Genomic DNA, 11,804 nt, shown 5'->3' with positions numbered 1-11,804 from the left:
TAAGTACAAATTATCTTGCCTCTTGCTAAACTATCTGGGAAGGATTGTATGAGTTCTCAGTGTTATAAGTCTTACGACAACTCCCTATCAGTAACCAACACTTATGGACAGGGAAGTGAAAACATTATTATTTATAGATCTACAAAGACATCTGACTGCACTTAGGTTCACTTGCCCGAATGACCAGAAGAGATACGTAACCGTACCTGATGGATTTCGTTATCACCTGGATGTATCAGAAAGTGAACTTCTTGTAAGGTTTTCAGCCATGCACTGCTACTAAATTTGAACACTTCTGAAAGGATTAGTTCAGCAAAAGTAGCTTTGGGAAAACGCAAATTTCCTGTTCCAATCATGGGAAATGTGATTGATGAAAAAGATAACTCTTCCATAGTTGTCAAACATTTCTTGATTATATTTGCCATGATCTGAAATGTACAAAATACATTTCTGTAAGTTAGGGCGTAAGCTGGTGAGAAATAGAGAGAGCTACAGCTCCAAAAACTCTGACTAGGGCTTCTCTGCTATTCTTGGCTTTGTCCGGGTCTAGGGTGTCAGAAAGGGAACCTAAGAGGGAAGAGGACATTCCAGGGAGATTCTAACTCATGCAGGAAGAAGGTTCCAATAGTATGGGAATGGTCACATAAACAATGGTGTCTTGTTGCAATTAAAAGCGATGTTTATGAAGAGTTTCTAACAACACGGGGAAATGTTAAGTAAAAAAAAGCAGGACTAAAAAAATGTTTGGAAGGGAGTCTCAACTAAGAAATAAGTATGCATAAAGTTGATTCAAAGGGATTGCAATAAGGGGTGCCTGGGTGGCACAGTCGGTTAAGCGTCCGACTTCAGCCAGGTCACGATCTCGCGGTCCATGAGTTCGAGCCCCGCGTCAGGCTCTGGGCTGATGGCTCAGAGCCTGGAGCCTGTTTCCGATTCTGTGTCTCCCTCTCTCTCTGCCCCTCCCCCGTTCATGCTCTGTCTCTCTCTGTCCCAAAAAAAATAAATAAACGTTGAAAAAAAAATTAAAAAAAAAAAACAAAAAAACCAAAGGGATTGCAATAAAATGTTCACCAAAGTTATCTCTAGATGGCTGGATTATAATTTTTATTTTTGTCTTTGTACTTCCTGTATTTTGTCCAATGTACATGTATTATTTTTATATTCTAAAAAAAGAAAGTGGAAGTTAAACTGGGAATAGAGGTGAGAAGTCATCAAAAGAAGGGCAATGACCCTTCATCCTTTACCACAGCTCTAGCTGCATCTCTGTTATACTGAAGGATCATTACACTAATTTTCAGATATCATTCTCAGAGAACCCCAAGGATTGTTACTACTTTCAAGGTCAATTATACTGTAATAACTGGTAGCTGTGATGGACTGTTCATGGAATGTAATAAAGATTTCAGTAAATTGACAAGGCTCAGTCAATACCAGGGTTTCTCAACCTGGGCCAGAAAAGTCTGTGTTATGAAGGCTCATGTATGCTTTGTAGGAGGCTTAGCAGCATCCCTGGCCTCCACTTCCTAGCTATCAGTAGCCAGTGTAACAAGCCAAATGTCCCCTGGGGAATAAATTCACTTTGCTTGAGAACCACAGATCTATATCCTGCAAGAAGATTACCAGAGCTATCAATGTAGCAGAGAACTAAGGATTTTCTCTACCTGCTGAGAAGACCCTGCTCCATTATCCCAGCCTGGTGCCACGACATGGAGCACAGCTTTGCAGTTCAGATTGCAGCCACTTGTCATGAATATGCTACCCACTTTCTCCTCTGTTCCCTGCCTGGTGGCATATAACTCTTCCTGGAGCTTTGGACCAGCTTTCTGCAAAAGAGACTGAGATAGTGGTCCTCCTCCAAGCTGAAGATTCATGGGAACAGTGTTGACAATGACATCGGCCTTAAGGAAAACAGCAACATGTTTGTTAGAGTTCCAATCCATAGTTATTAAGCACCTATGACTTGCCAAGTATTATGAGGTAATGCACAAGATACGTTTGTCTATCATACTGACCTCCCAGCCCTACCCTCAAGGGGCTTACAATCTGTTGTTAGTACTTACATATTGTAATGAGGTGAGCCCCAAAACTTAGAAATTAAGGAAATATATCACCCACTACTGTTAACATATGATGAGTCAGAGTAGGGCTACGAAAATGAGCAAACAGAAAGGAGAGTCAGAATGAAAGGTAGAAGCGGAAACATAAAGATAGCTAGACAGATGGAAACAAAAACAGAACTCTGAAAGAGACCACTGAGGAAGAAAGAGTATGTTTTAGGCTGGCAGGAACTGAGAGTAATTGTTTTGACTTGATTAACATACCTAAAGAAAGAATGGGTCCATCTGAAGGGCGAGGGCAGGGAGGGGGTGCAGATTCTGGTCTAACAAAGGCCTAAAAAAGTCTAACAAAGCCCTAAACAAAGGAAGATCATTGAAGTGAAGGTAGGCAGTGTCCACTCAAGCCATTCCAGGGGTATGGGGATCTCCAAAGCTTGCTGAGGCCATCCCCTTGGTGAGATGGGGTCATGACCTGATGCCGACAGATGTTAAATATTCAATTCATCCAATTCTATTTATTCCTATTTTGTATTCAAATTTAGAGGGCAGAATGCTTTGCTCGTGTGGATTTTGAGTATTCTGGTTCCTTGGGAGCTCTTCTTCATTGTAAATTAAAAGGTGTATATGTTTTTGGGCCACAAAACAGTTATATTTCTCACTATCATGGGTCCACCTCAGTCTTGTATGAGGTTAGTTAACATAAACTAATTTCAGGACCTGAGAAGCTTCCTGCAGGGAAAAGTTAGTGAGCCTTCCACAGGGCAGTTGGTTAAGCATCTGACTCTTGATTTCAGCTCAGGTCATGGTCTTACAGTCCATGGGATTGAGCCCTACATTGGGCTCTGCACTGCTTGGGTTTCCCTCTCTCCCTCTCTCTCTGCCTCTCTCTCTCTCAAAATAAATAAATAAACTAAAAAAAAAAAAGTCAGTAAGCTTTCCAAAAAAACAAGATTCAGCCCATTTTCACCCTGCTCCCTGCTTACTGATTCCTACACAGTTTGGGGAAGCAATATATTAACATGTAAAACAGCAAAATAGTCTTAATGTTTATATCAGTTCAAGATAATCAAAAGAAACTGTGTTAAAAATACAATTAGTAATTGCTATAGAATTTCAAAAAAAAAAGCAGGAATCCTTTAGACTGGACTGGTTAGTAGAGTCTTTACAAAGAGGATAAGGGATGAATCTGGGATAGGGAAAAAGAAGGCAGTAAGCATTCTAGGTGGGTAAATATTTAAGAAAGCACACAGAATTGCAAAAGGTCAGAAAGCAGTCCAATTTAGCGAACAGAGAGTATTAATGATAAGAGACAGGGCTGGAAAGAGATTTGGGGCCAGATGATATAAGACTTTGTAAGCTCACACTTTTTTGGGCTTTATGCTGCAGGCAGTAGGGAGCACCTGATAAATATGCATCAAATAGCTATGGAGAGAACAGACAGGAGGGTGAGAGGGGTGACTGGGAGTGCTGAAAGATGAGTTGACTGTGGGAATGAAAAGGAAAGGGCATGTACAAGAGACAGTGTGCAAGGAGGCTGGGAAACCGGTTGGATAGGGAAAGGAACTCAGAGAAGAAAGATGTAAAGGGCTCCAAAGTTTATATGGCGCCATCCAACCATGAGAATAGGTATCCTGACAGGGTTGGTGAGAGTTTATCAACAGACTATGTCGTGTAAAGACCTCAGTTTCCTCATCTATAAGATGAGGGTATGTAATATCTGTCTCAGATTGTAGCACTGATTGGGTGAGGTAAACTTTCAAGTGGTCTGTCCTAAGTGGATAATGATGATAGCTATCATTTTTTGAGTCTTCACTATGTGCCAAGAAGGTGCTTAGTGCTTTGTGTGGATTATTTTACTTGACCCACCGCACAGGAACCCTAATATTGTCATCATCCATAATTACAGGTAAGGACACTGAGACATAAGGGGGAATGTTGACCAAGATCAATGGCTGGTCAGTGGTAAAGTGGGATTTGAACCCTGTCAGGACTAACTTTGGAGTTGGTCTGCATAACCACTACACTATGCCTTCTAGAGTGAAAAAGAAACTTCCTATACTTTTACGTGAGCCAGTTGTTTTCTAGTCTGAGTATGCTCACCAAACAATCTCATAATAGGCAGCTACAGAGCTCTCTATTACCCACAGCCATGGCAATTAGCTTCCTCTTTGCAAATTAAATAATTATAATTCCAGTTTTATAAATAAGTCTTCTGAACTTGATTAGTGCCACCTTTCTGGGTAAAATTATAAGATTCAAATTTTCACCTTGAAGCTCTGAGTGAAGGTCCTGAAACCATGTGACAAAGAGAAGGACTCTAGCTACTCTAGAGAACATGAAGAAACTGGCTGGCTGCCTCCCTGCTGCTATCTCATTAGATGCAGCAAAAGCAAAGAATATTTCCAGTGGCTTATAATCCATGAGTCTCCAAATTTCTCAGAAGAATTCTCCTTTCATTAATCTTGAGTGTATGCCATCTGGTAAATATCAAGTGTCAAAATGGTGGAAACTACAGAATTCTGAAGAAGAATCCGCATCAGTAAATCTCTTCATATTAGAATCACCTTGAATTCTTTTAAAAACTACTGACCCCTCCCCCCACCACATACCTGACCAATTAGAATCAGAGTCTCTAGGGGTAAGTTCTTGGCATCTATAGTTTTTTTTTTTTTTTTTCAACGTTTATTTATTTTTGGGACAGAGAGAGACAGAGCATGAACGGGGGAGGGGCAGAGAGAGAGGGAGACACAGAATCGGAAACAGGCTCCAGGCTCTGAGCCATCAGCCCAGAGCCTGATGTGGGGCTCGAACTCGCGGACCGCAAGATCGTGACCTGGCTGAAGTCGGACGCTTAACCGACTGCGCCACCCAGGCGCCCCGGCATCTATAGTTTTAAAAGCTTCCCAGATGATTCTGATGTGCAGCCAGCACTGAGTATCATGGATGTCAACTACAGATGGGATATAGTGCCTGCACCTCCTGCTAATTGGTGATTCCAAGGGGAGGGGAGGGGGAGCAATAGAAGGGGAGGCAGCAAAAGCCAGGCTGAGCATTTAGTACCTGTACTGGTAATCTTTCTCCTTTCTCATTCTGCCTGTGTCTCAGAAAGTGCTCAGACAGGAGCAACAGGGTATTTGTGAAGGATAATATTATAATAGGATGTGTATATGTCCTCCCCATAAATGTCGATTGGAACAGGAGAGAAAAAACAGAACTGGGTTGAAAATAGGTAAAGATAAGTTACAGAGAAATAAAAGAGGTGCATATGCACAGCCTGGTTTGTGGTCAACTTGGATCTCTTCACATGAGAACACATGGAATGCAGGGGATGGTGAGTATAGCCCTGCTTGAACCTCGGGTGGGTTTAACTTCCTAAATTTATATGGTCTTCATCTTTGACCTTAAATCACAGAACCAGTTAATTAGACACCATTGTTTCTTGATGGATTTACTAAATAGTACCACTTACCTGGAAATCAATAACATCTCCACTTATCATCACAAGCTTTAGACCTTCTTTGGTTTGGGTTGAGGCTATCACATGTCTGTTGGAAAGATCATTTTTCCAGCTGGCTTGGTCTCTTGACTGTGGAGAAAACAGTAAAAATAATGACCAGGCAATGCTATCTGGAGACTTTCCTCATAGGTGTCCAAACAGAACCTATTAGATTCATCATCTCTCTAACTCAACTCATAACCCAACCCTAAGATTCAAAAGCAAATAATGTATTACCACAATGTATTTAACACTTCAAATGCCAGTGAGCTCTTTTACTTATTCCCCCAAGAATTCTAGCTTAGGAGACCCTGCTCATATCCCCTGGCTCTTACTATTTAAGGGCACTTGGGTCTTATTTCCAGCTGTATTTCTTTTCTTTCTTTCTTTTTTATTTTTTTAATGTTATTTATTTATTTATTTATTTATTTTTGAGAAAGAGACAGAGCAGGTAGGAGAGGGGCAGAGAGAGAAAGAGAGACAGAGGGGGTGGGGGTGGGGGGGGGAGACACAGAACCTGAAGCAGGCTCCAGGCTCTGAGCACAGAGCCTGACACAGGGCTAGAACTCACGAAACTGTGAGATCACGACCTGAGCCAAAGTCAGACTGAGCCACCCAGGCACCCCTCCAGCTGTATTCCTTGTCAGAGGAGTTTCTGTAGTGCCAAAGCCTGCTTTGCTTGCAGGTGTAGCAGAGAGGAATTGCAGGTAAATTAACCAGCCCTCCCACCACCCCCTCTCAAGTCCTCATCCAATGATTGATAGGAGTTCCTGTAAAACCACCCCAGCAACCTTGCCTTCCAGGTAGGCCTCACTCTGAGTTTCCCCAGTGGGATGAGTGGTAATGGATTTGAAAACACACCATCAGTATCTTTTACTTCCCTATTTAGATCATTTGCACTTGAGTCCTGTCTCAGGTTCTCTTCTGAGGGAACCCAAACTAAGACACACCCCTTAGTTCTCCACAACAACGCATTTATAACTTGACTATTCATCAGTCGTAGAATTTTAGAATTTAAAGGGTCATCACAGATCATCCAGTACAGAAACTTCATGGGGGAGGGGGGAGGAGGGGGAGACCAGTGTACAAAGAGATGAAACCACCTACTTAAAGTCAAATTATTAGCTGATAAAGGACACAATCCTTGAATCTGGTCTTCACAGAATCTGCAAGAGGAGCTGATCTGCCTGACGGCATTGTCACACTTACCAATGGTAAAAACATGGGATACATCACCACCCCATCCCATAAACCTTGTCATCCACATCTGTCACAGACATTAATTGGTATCAACACTCTTTTTCAATCAATGCAGATAGTTTCAGAATCTTGCTCAACGCAAAGCTCCAGGCAACAACTGTCATTTGATCAGAGGTAACCCATGAAATGAAATGTATTTTCCATGCCTGATCTAACTCAAAAAGGATGTGACTTTTCTTTGCTTAAAATAATCTTAGAGAATTTTCCACACTCTACTTTCTATAACAAATAGAAAACTCCAGAAGGACTGGAAATGGGCTTGAACAGTCCTCTTCACTTGCTCAAGAATTTCATTTTTTATACTCTCCTGCATGTACTGTGGTATGTTTGCTGCAAGCATTATCAATGACCTCCCATCCTGGTGAGCGGTGGGATAAATGGGTATTAAGAAGGGCCCTTGTTATGATTAGCAATAGATGTTATATGTAAGTGATGAATTGCCTAATTCTACTCCTGAAACCAACATTACATTCTGTTAACTAACTAGAATTTAAATAAAAACTTGAAACAAACAAACAAAAAAATGACCTCGATCTCCCACCCTGAGAATTCCTCGGGTATAGACTCTTTCAAAGCACTGATATGAAGACTAGAAAACCTTTCAGAAGAACCAGCCACATTCTCTATCAAATTTTGTTTTTTTTCCTTTTCAATGTTATGATTGGTGTCTTGTGTTAAATTCTTTTCACATCCTCCAAACAACCCGTTATTATGACCACCTCCTTGAATATATCAGACTCAATTGAAGTCCTATCATCCTCTATGCTGTTTTTTATGTCTTCCCATACTGCTGGTTTCATATTCAACTCGGTGGCTTTATATTTAAAGATGATATGGCAGAAGTTTTTAGAAATGTCCTCTTTCCAAGTCTTGATGACATTGATCTTTGTTCTTCTTTGAGTGAGTTCAGTGGTCGCAGACCTGAATGTTACCTCTAGCCTCTTACAGTTGACTTGGTGCCATGTTACCTCAGAGTGTCACCTTCCCCTTTTATAATTTATCATTCCAATCAGGTGATGCTTCTTCTGCATGATCTTCCATATGAGAGGATGCAGAGCCACCCAAAATGGTGCTAGCAACTTTCTCAGGGGCTTCTCCTTTCCATGTAAGGCTACGCCCAAAGTCACATAATATGGAAACACAGTAATGGGCCTTTCATTGAAGACAAGCTTTTTGGCCAAGTAGGTGTCCACCACTAAAAAAAGAAAAAGCAAAAGGTAGGTATTCAGACAAAATCTTTGGCACAAAAAGAAATCCTGATACTAATGAGACTCTGCAATATAGTATATCTCCCTAAAATGGTACCACCACTGTCAGGCAGCTCAATGAAAGATGTGACATTCATGAATGCAATGGACCCAATTCGCACTGAATGAAATAGATCTATTCCATTCATGTTTACTTTGTAGTGAAGGTCTGTACAATTAATCAGGTATTCCCATTGACATTCATTACAATATTGGGGAGGTGATTTTTTTTCTGAAAAAACCCAAACAAACAAACTTGGCTCTTAAAGATTCAATAAATACAAACAATAATGCATGAGCAATTAAAAATGAACTGTTAGAAGTAAAGCCAATACCATTTTTAAAGGAATCGTTGTAATAGTCAAAAATAGTTAAAAACAATTGCATGCTGTAATAAAAAAATTTCATAAAATTAGTTCAGATTCCCTAGAAGCAGAGCCTGAGATGAGGATTCATGTGAATTATTAAAGTTGTACCCTCAGGAAAAACCTGTAGGATGTGAGAGACAAAGACAGAGAATGTGGTTCAGGTTAAGCCTGGCTTCTGCTAATCCTGCAAGGAGCTCTGGAGTATATAAATTGCATCATGGTGTTATCCCAACCTTGAGACAGGGAGCTGGGTTTTAGAACCTCATACCAGTCAGTTATTGTCTACAGGTCATCCTGGTTGGGTGATGAATGTAAATTCCCAGATACCTCCAGTTCCCAGGCCTTTAGTCTCCTGAAGGCAATCCCTCTGGAGAAGGTTGTGAGTCCTTCACAGCAATACCTATAGCAGTTGAATTATGAAAGACCCTAATAAATAAAAGAGACCCCAGGACTTTTGGAGAAGCACCAAAAGAAAGGAAGGGCACTAAGAAAAGTCCAAAGAATAACTGCACAAGTTTGGGAGAAAGACAGTGTGGCTTAGCAGCTAGTATAAAAACATCTAAGGGATTTCGGTTGACAGTAAATTCTGTATAAATCAACAGTGATGTCGCTGTGTTTAAGAAGGAAAAAAGGGGGCGCCTGGGTGGCTCACTCGGTTAAACAATTGACTCTTGATTTTGGCTCAGGTCATGATCTTACAGTTTCATGAGTTCGAGCCCCGCATTAGGCTCCGTGCTGACAGTGCAGAGCTTGCTCGGGATTCTGTCTCCCTCTCTCTGCTCCTCCCCAACTCGTGCTATCTCTGTCTCTCTCAAAGTAAAAATAAATGTAAAAAAAAAAAAAAAAAAAGAAAGAAGAAGAAAAAAAAAGTCACCAATGCTGGGAAGCACATGGAGCAGTAAGAACTCTCATCCATTGCTGATGGGAATGCAAAATGGTGCAGCCACTTTGGAGACAGTCTGGCAATTTCTTACAAAACTAAACATACTTTTACCATATGATCCAGCATTTGTACTTTATGGTATTTATCCAAATAACTTGAAAACTTATGTCCACACAAAACCTGTAAATGAATGTTTATAGTAGCAATATAGCTTTATTCATAATTGCCCAAACTTGGAAGTAACCAAGGTGTCCTTCAATAAATGAATGGATACATAATGGATATGATGCCTCCATAAAACAGAATATGATTCAGAGATAAAAGAAATGAGCTATGAAGCTACAAAAAGGCATAGAGGAAATATAATGCCTGTTGCTAAGCAAAGGAGCCCATCTGAAAGACTACATATTATATGATTCCAACTACATGACATTTTTGAAAAGACAAAACTGTGGAGACAGTAAAAATATCAGTGGCTGCTTGCAGTTTGGAGGAGGAAGGGAGGGGTGAATAGGTGAGCACAGGGGATTTTCAGGGCACTGAAATTATTCTGTATGAAACTATAATTGAGGACACATGACATTATGCATTTGTCAAAACCCAGAGAAGCATCCAACACTAAGAGTGAGCTCTAATGTGATGGAATTTAGTTAATAATAATGTAGCAATACGCTTGCATCAATTGTAGCAAATGTACCACACTAATGCAAGATGTTGATACTAGGGAAAACTAGGGGTAGGAGGAATTCTCCTTACTTTCTGCTTAATTTTTCTATAAACCTAAAATTGTTCTAAAAATAAAGTCCATTCATCTTAAAAAGGGTAGTAATGAGATTTGAGGCTATAATTAAAAAAAAAAACATAGTAACAAGAATATGTATGGTGAATAAATAACCCTATTCTACTTTTGACTGGTAAAAATAGGCAATACCTGGGGTATGGTACTTAGTTTAAGGTGCCAAACATTGCAAAGGGATTATGAAAACTAGCTATGGTGTTCTGAAGAGGGAAACTGATGCTGTAAAAGGATTCAAAACCACATCACATGAGGGTATATAAAAGGAACTAAATATATTTAACTTGCAGAAGTACAGATAATAAGTAGATGAAGGGAGCCGCACGTAATAGTTGTCATTAAACATTTGAAGGGTTATCTTATAAAGGATTTATTTCTACAACTTTAAGAGGAATAACAAGGACTAATAAGTAAAACACATTTGGGCTTCATATGCTGCTAAATTTTTTTAATAATTAGAACTGTCCTAAGGAAGAATGGGTCAACTTGGGGGACAATGAGTTCCCAGCCAAGCAGAAGATGGACCATCACTTAGGGATGTGATTTTACATCTAAGACAACCATTTTTCTTTTTGGGGGGGCAGGGGAGATTTTTCTCTAAATTAAATTCATTAGCCTATTTCTTTTTCTTCCTTCCTTCCTTCCTTCCTTTTTTTTTTTTTTTTTTTTTTTTTGAGAGAAAGAGAGCACACAGGTGTGCAGGAGTGATGGGGGGCAGAGAGAGAGGGAGAAAAAGAATTTGCTGTGGGGCTCCATCTCATGACCCTAAGATCTTGACCTGAGCCGAAATCAAGAGTTGGATGCTTAACCGACTCAGCCACCCAGGTGCCCTGACTAGCCTATTTTCAAATACATGTTCCCCAGTAGAAATAGTTTATTACAGTACTTTTATGTCAGAGGTGATAACAGCATCAAAATGAAGGACACTGAACTATTCAAACATCACTTAATAATAGCACTTTATCCTGTAGCAGCTGAGACCTACATTTATCTAGAACACAATTCATATCTATTATTTCCCATCAAATTAGTAACTTATGCTTTCCATTCTTTCCTAATTTGATAGTTATAATAACTTTATTTATTGAATACCTGGTTTGTGTCAGGCAGTGTACAAATATTATCCTACTTAATCTTCATAACGACCCTGTGAGATAGGTTTTATACCCACTTTAAATGAGGAAACAGAGTAAGGAAGTAACATTGCTATCACTATCCAGCTAGTAAATTCTAGAATTTAAATATGTATCTTTGGGATTCTAAAGGCCAGTGATGCTCTATTTCTATATAGAAGGCTTAGGAGTGACAATCTGGCTAGAAGTAGGGGGCAGTATGCGGAACTTGTCTTAAAGCTGTATTTCCTTGGATTGTGTAAGTAAGATGGCACCAATGATCCCTGATAATCATGCCTCTCTATAATTTCCTTCCATCTTGTATCAAAGTTGGTCTCTGTGACCAACAGAATATGGCACAAGTGATGCCGTGTCACTTCTGACGCTAGATGACAAAAGGCACTATAGCCCTTGCCCCCTCCCCTGCCACCCTCTCTCTCTCAGATAAGTCAGTCTGGGGGCAGCCAGCTGCCACATCACGAGCAACCCTATGGAAAGGCCCTCAAGGCAGGGAAGTGAGGCCTCTGGCAGCAGTTATGTGAGTGAGCCTAGAAGAAACTCTCCAGTCCCCATCAAGCCTTCAGA

This window comes from Leopardus geoffroyi, chromosome C2, assembly GCF_018350155.1.
Source record: "Leopardus geoffroyi isolate Oge1 chromosome C2, O.geoffroyi_Oge1_pat1.0, whole genome shotgun sequence".
Lineage (NCBI taxonomy): Eukaryota > Metazoa > Chordata > Mammalia > Carnivora > Felidae > Leopardus > Leopardus geoffroyi.
The sequence above is the reverse complement of the archived record's forward strand: the minus strand, read 5'-3'. Positions refer to the sequence as shown.